The sequence below is a fragment of the Gekko japonicus genome, unplaced genomic scaffold, assembly GCF_001447785.1.
Source record: "Gekko japonicus isolate JY-2015 unplaced genomic scaffold, Gekko_japonicus_V1.1 scaffold913, whole genome shotgun sequence".
Lineage (NCBI taxonomy): Eukaryota > Metazoa > Chordata > Lepidosauria > Squamata > Gekkonidae > Gekko > Gekko japonicus.
In genome coordinates this window covers 933,680-940,754 of record NW_015175383.1, presented here as the reverse complement: position 1 = coordinate 940,754, position 7,075 = coordinate 933,680, and the positions used below count along the sequence as shown (strand labels likewise).

Below are 7,075 nucleotides of genomic sequence, written 5' to 3'. Positions count from 1 at the left end.
TATGAACTATCCATTTTTTTTAATCTGGTCAGTTCTAAGAAAATAAGTACACTGCTTTTTAATTGATGGCATCCCCATTTACTTTTACTTTGGAATTCTCCATGTAGGAGGAAATAATGCAAGAAGCTATTCCCAAATATATGAAGCATAATTTTTATTGCAAATGTTTATAGTTAATAAAAGTTGCATTGAATAAGCCTTTGTATGAGTTTGTATGTATGGGTGCTACTATCTGTCTTTGAAATGCATCAGATATACTCTACATCTTAACTCCTTTTTCCCTATGCTTCTTATCACCTATAAGGTACACAACTCTAACTCTTTCAGTAACCGGAAGAGCTTTACTTGGCGTGTATACATGTGTATTTTATTGATCCCAAGAACTATAGTGAGAGTAAATGTTCCAGTGACCATTGTTTGCCTAAAATAATTATGTCTTAATTTTTATTTTGTACATACGTATGCCAGCTCTTCTGGGGGGAAACTCACAACCCTAAACACAACCAATCTGCTGCAGCATTGATGGTTAACTCTTCCTTATTATATTTGTCAATGCCATGCAAAGGCATTTCTTTTTGTAAATCAGAACAAATATCTTAAAACCCATCCCTGAACTTTAGGGGGCTCTCACCCTTCTTTGACCTTTGCCAACCAAAATAATAATTTCCATTTCTGAATTTCCATTGGTAACTAGGACTTAAGAGTATGAATTTGCTGTCTGATAAAATCTTTGGCAGCTCTTGCATATTTGATGCTACAATAAGAACTTGGAAGTACAAGTTTTTCTTGTGTTAACAGCTCCTACTTTCCACTTATAATGTCTTAAGTTGGCTCTAAGGACACACTGAAAGGTATGGGAAACAATTAAAAGAGAAGTTTTAAGTTTAAGCTTTCAGGTGAGTACATCATCCTTCTATGTGGGTGCCATTTAGTAAAAAACCCAGTTCTCCCTCTGAGGTAGAAGACATCTCCATGGGTTATTCCCACCGTGCCTATAGGGAGGCAGGAAATAGTTTTTTCCCCTTCCTGTTGGCGCCTCCGGAATAGCCCATCTCCAGTTCTGTTCCTGCCTTGATAGGGAGTAGCAGCACAGTTAGCTAGGCTAACTGTAGCTTTGAAAAAACTTACTCCTTTTTACCCTTTACTTGATTTTGCCTTGCCTTTTCTTTTCTTCCTTTCTTCTTTGCTCTCCTGGTTTCTGCGCCATTTTTGGAGTGAAGACTTCAGGGTCTGCAGACCCGAAGAGAGCCTCTAAGCCGCGATGGCGGCAAAAGAACTTCCCGAGGTTTTTTTCCTCAGGCAACGAGGGAGAGGCATGCGCCGCCGTGGCGGCAGTGCAAGAAGGATCTGGAGCTGATTGGCCTTCGCGGCTCGATCATGCGCTCCCAACGTTGGCAGCTGGAGCGACAGAGGCGCAGGGCGCCCAGAAGCGTCCCAGACAGCCTGAGGAAGATGAGCCCACCATTTTCCATGTGCGCCCTCAGGCGGGCGGCAGCCATCTTGAGGATCTAGCTTCGAGCTTTGGACCTCTTACAGGGTCTACCCTGGGAGCCGCGGGGGCTGAAGAAGGATGTCCTTCCACCTCTCCAGCTCAAGTGCACAGAGACCTGATGCGGGACAGCGGCTCTCAGTCGGGTAAGCCCCCTGAACAAGGGGTACTGGTTAACTACGCAGATCTAATGGAGTTCATTAGGCAGTCCATTCATAAAGAAATGGCTCAGTTACATACCAGGCCCGAAGTTCCCCCTCAACAGGAGGCACAGCATCTGAATCCTCCAGTGCCCTTTCCCTCTGGTTGGCCTACTAAGGCGGCACAAAAGGCACCCCCCCTCGCTAAGAGGCCTACTGATGATCAATGGAGGGAGGAGTTAGAGTCCAATGCCTCTTCCATTGAGGATAGGGAAGAGGGTGAGTTCTTGTCTGAGGAGGAGGGCGAGGAACTGAAGCTTCATGAACAGTCCAATAGGTTTTTTAAATCTGAGGACTCTCAATACCTTTTATCTAAGGCAGTTAAGGCTCTAGAGCTACATGATGTACCTGATTCTGAATATCAGAAGGCGGCCAGAGCTAAATTTAAATCCAAGTCTGGTGGCAACAGGGAGTTTTTTCCTCCCGAGGAGTACATGGAGAAAGTGTTTCCGTTTCCTGAGTACTTTGAGCGCCAATTAAGATCTGGTTGGGACAAGCCTGTGGTCAATAAGCAGTTTCCCACCTTTACCAAAAAATTATGCTATGCCTAATTATGCTGATGAGTTGTTACAGGTTTCACCTGTGGATGCTCCCATGGCTGCACTCCAGACGGCTGGCCTAGTCTCTGAGGATGGTCTAGGCAACCTGAAAGAATCAACTGATAAGAAGCTTGAAGCAACTCTTCGAAGAATTCACGAGTCAATTGCCATGATGGTGAGAGCGGCATCTACAGCCTCCATTGCTGCCAGGGTCTCCATAGTATGGCTGAGGAAATTTATTCAGCTCATCCCAGAAAACAATCGCGCATTGCTGGGAGGAATTTCCTGCACTCTCAAGTCCGACTCCTTCACGGCTGACTCTACCTTGGACATTATTTCCTTTGCTTCCAGGGGCCTGGCTTCTATGTTTGTAGCCAGGAGACTTCTTTGGCTGCGGGCTTAGCAAGCGGACGCACTCTCCAAATTCATCGTTACAGTTTATCCCTTCCAGGGGGACCGTCTGTTTGGCGACGCTCTAGACAACATTCTTGTGGAAACTAGGGACAAGAAAAAAGCCATGCCTAGGTCTCTGAGATGCACGGACAGACGCAACCCTCAGTCCTTTCGTTCCCATCACTCACTGCCGCGTTTTCGTCAGGACATCAAAAAGCCTTCATGGGACTCGAACAAGCAGTCCGGCAAGCGTGATTCATTCATTCAGTCCTCAATTCCAAAGGACCCAGTTCAACAGGAACGCGGTAAGAGGCACAGGCGGATGCCTGGGCAATGGAAGTCGTGTCTCAGGGATACACAATAGAATTTCTCCGTCAGCCTCCAAATAATAATAATAATAATAATAATAATAATAATAATAATAATAATAATAATAATAATAATAATAATAATACTTTAATCACTTTCCCCAGTGGGCTCAAAGCGATGTACAGTTACTCATTATAGACAAGGGACTAACAATGCTCGTAGGGGATAGGGAAGACAACATATATTCATTTAATTGCACACGCCGTCACTGCCCGGTGTAGACGTCTCCTGGCTTGGCTCCGTCGTTTTCCGCACGGCTGCTTGTCAACCAGGCTTCAGGACCCGTATGTCAATTGCCACACTGCCACCGCCTGGCCGGAACATCTACTGCAGGGATTCTTCGTAGCCGAGAAGTTCTTTCGCCTGTTCCGAGCCTCAACCAGGACGTCCGACCGTCAGCTAACACCCTCCCACAAGGGAGATTGGTGTGCCCACCCACTTTAAGGAGTGGTTCCCATTTTATCTACTTGCCAAAGCTTTCGAATCGCTGGTTAGACGATGAGCTGGGGACAACAGGCTGGCTGCTCACACCAGTGCAGGGCTCGAACTAACACAGTTCAGTTGTTAAGACAGTGGGATATACCCACTGTGCCACCGCTCCAGAGAGATTCCTACAATCACCTGCAAGCAAATCTGTGAGCAAGAGATCCATTGTTGACAAGGCCATACAACATCTTTTGAACATCAGGGCCATCGAACCAGTCCCATGTTGCGAGAGAGGCCGGGGAGTCTACTCTATATTGTTCTTGGTCCCCAAAAAGAACGGAGACTGGAGAGCGATTCTGGATCTCAAGTTCTTAAACAGATTCACTCGTCTGCGCCATTTCCGCATGGAAACTCTGAGAGCTGTAGCGGACTCCTTGTCTCCCAATGAGTATTTGACTTCCATAGATCTTACGGAAGCATACCTCCATGTTCCAATCCACCCCGCTCACAAACGGTATCTCCACTTTTGCATCTACGGTCAGCACTTTCAGTACAGAGCTCTCCCCTTCGGTCTATCCACAGCGCCCAGGCTGTTCACCAAGCTGATTATCAATCTTGTAAGCCATCTCAGGGGCCAGGGGATTCATGTACATCTGTTATTGGACGATTTGTTGGTCAGGGCCAGCACACGCTTGGAGTCCATCCAAAATACTGAGAAGACTCTACAGTGTCTTCGCAGTCAGGGATTTCTAATCAATATTGAGAAGAGCTCTCTAACTCCGTGTCAGCAGGTGGAACATCTGGGAGCAGTGATTGACACAACGCGCACCGCCCTGTTTCTACCGAAGTCCAAGGTGCAGAAGATCAAGATCCTCGCTACGCGAGTTTAACGCTACAGATCCTCAAGTTTGATGGAGTTAGCCAGTCTCCTGGGTCTCATGATTGCCGGCATCGACATGATTCAATGGGGCCGCATGCATGCCAGATCATTGCAAATATTTCTTCGTCCCCATCAACTAGACATCATACAAAAGAGGACTATCACCCTGCAGATTCCCCTCAAGGTCAAGAAAAGTCTGCGTTGGTGGACAGACATGAACAACCTTATCTCCGGGAAGAACTACTATGTCACACCAAGGAGATGTTCACCGACGCCAGTCTCCAGGGCTGGGGGGGTGACGCTAGAGGGTGTCCCAGTCCAAGGGACCTGGTCATCAACTGGTCTCTTCCGATCAGTCTTCTGGAGATAAGGGCGATCCATTTAGCTCTGGCTCACTTTGCTTCCCGCCTGTGAGGACAGAACGTTTTGGTGAGAACGGACAACATTGCTGCCAAAGCTCATCTGAACAAGCAGGGAGGGTCGCAATCCTGCCGACTGCACAAGGAGACAATGAAGATCCTCGTCTGGGCGGAGAGGAGTGTTGTGTCCTTTAGGGCAGAACACATAAGAGGAATCGAGAACGTCCAGGCAGACTGGCTCAGCAGGGAGACATTACAGGAGGGAGAATGGGCTCTTCGCCCAAGTCTCTTCGACAAGTTAGTGATCCAGTTCAGGCAAACAATAATGGACTTGTTTGCATCATCAAAGAACCACAAGCTGCCGAGATTTCTCACCAGGTACTTCCATCAGGACGCAGAGGCAACGGATGCTCTCACAATGAGGTGGCCTCAAGGTTTGCTGTACGCATTCCCGCCGTTTATCCTGATCTCCAGGACTCTCCGCAGAATCAGGGAGCTCGAGGCAGAGGTCATCCTGGTGGCTCCAAGTTGGGCGAGACGTCCATGGTTTTCGGCACTACAGAAGATGTCGATCCTTCTGCCGTTGGTACTACCGGTGTCTCCAGACATGCTCTCCCAGAGGCCAGTGTGGCATCCGGATCCAGCCTGGTTATGTCTGACCGTGTGGAGGTTGAGTGGCACAGTCTAGCAGAGGTGGGATTCTCTCCTCAGGTCATGGACACCATCATGGCTTCCAGACGAAAATCCACGACTCACATATACAACACTACATGGAAGGCCTTCGTCAGATGGTGCAAATGCAAGAAGGTGGAGATTGTGGATTCCTATGTGAAGACTGAACATTTTGCTTCAGGCTCTCATGGACACCATTTGAACCTCTCAGGGAGGTAGGGCTGAAATGGCTGAGAATGAAGACCTTGTTTCTCATTGCCATCACGTCGGCAAGGAGAGTTTCGGAACTTAGAGCACTGTTGGTAAAGTCATCCTGCTGCATGTTCCACAAGGACAAGGTGGTGCTCCTTATGGATCCTACATTCCGACCCAAGGTTTATTTATTTATTTATTTATTTATACATTCAACTTTATATCCCGCTCGAACCCCTTGTCAGGGGGTCTCTGAGCGGCTTACAATTCGGTGCTAGTCACCATTTTTACTACCCTAACTATGGCCACATATATTTGTAAGGGGCAGGGAAACCTACCGGCACCCCTATGGTGGTGGTTGGTAGTTGGTCCTGTTGGTTCCGGCGGTTCCTCAGGCGGGGGGCCCTCCTCGGCATCTGGCGTCTGGCGGCAACCTTCCTCTCTCGAGGCGCGCGGCTCCCGTCTCCTTCTGGTTTCAGCTGCGTCCTTTCCGGCTCCGCTGTGCCGGCTCTTGATGTCATCACGGCCTTCTCCTCGGCGGCGGTTGCTCGATGTTCTGCCTTGTAGCCACCAGGGATCACTCCTCTGGTTGCGCCCGCTTGTCGCCGCCACCATCTTCACGCCATCGAAACCGGAGCGGATGTCTCACTGCCGTCGCCGCCGTCGCCGTCTATCTTCAACCACCACACAAACAGGGTGCCCCCCACCCTACTAAGGGTGGGTACCCATTTATCTACTTGCAATTAAGTTGCTTTCGAACCGCTGGGTGGGCGGGAGCTGGGACAGGGGTCGAGAGCTCACCTCGACCGCGGTGGTACTCGAACAGCCATAGGACTGTTTGTATGATGTTACTGAAGCAGGCATTTAACTGCCTGCGCCACCGCTCCCATGTTGACTCCCATGTTGACTCCAGATTTCACAGGTCACAAGAAATATGCTTGCCCACTTTCTGTCCTTATCCCAAACATCCTAAGGAAATTCTCTGGCATACCTTAGATGTTAAAAGAGCTCTCAAAATTTACATTGCAAGGATGGAATCTTGGAGAAAGACTGAAGCTATGTTCATCTGTATTTCCCCACCACGCAAAGGGGGGGGGAATGTCTAGATCCACGATCAGCTCAGTCCTGAAGTCTTGCATCGTAGAAGCCTACCGGACCTCAAGACACGTTCCGCCCAGTGGCATCACGGCACATTCGCTGAGAAGTGCAGCGACCAACGCAGGATTGTCCAACAGGTCATCAGTGGAGGAAGTTTGTAGAGCAGTGACATGGTCTTTCATCTCTACCTTTACAAGACACTACAAGATCCACATTGTGGCATCTGCAGATGCGGCATTCGGGAGAAGAGTACTTCAGCACACCGTGGCATTAGAGGAAGATGATGACCCACCCAAATGAGGGACACTGCTCGGGGAGGTCCCATGGAGATGTCCTCCACCTCAAAGGGATAACGACCATTGGACATGTACCATGAAGGGTCCTTCTCCTTTGAGGACAGGAGGACATCTCGGCCCTCCCACTGTCATCTTTCTCTGGCTTTATTTCTCTGTGCTGAT

The 7,075-nt window shown here is 48.7% G+C and overlaps 1 protein-coding gene across 1 annotated transcript in view; it reads left to right on the top strand.

Annotated features, from left to right (window-relative positions):
- UBL3 (ubiquitin like 3) overlaps window positions 1-7,075 on the top strand; it is a 72,200-nt gene that overhangs the window by 43,283 nt on the left and 21,842 nt on the right. The window lies entirely within an intron of this gene.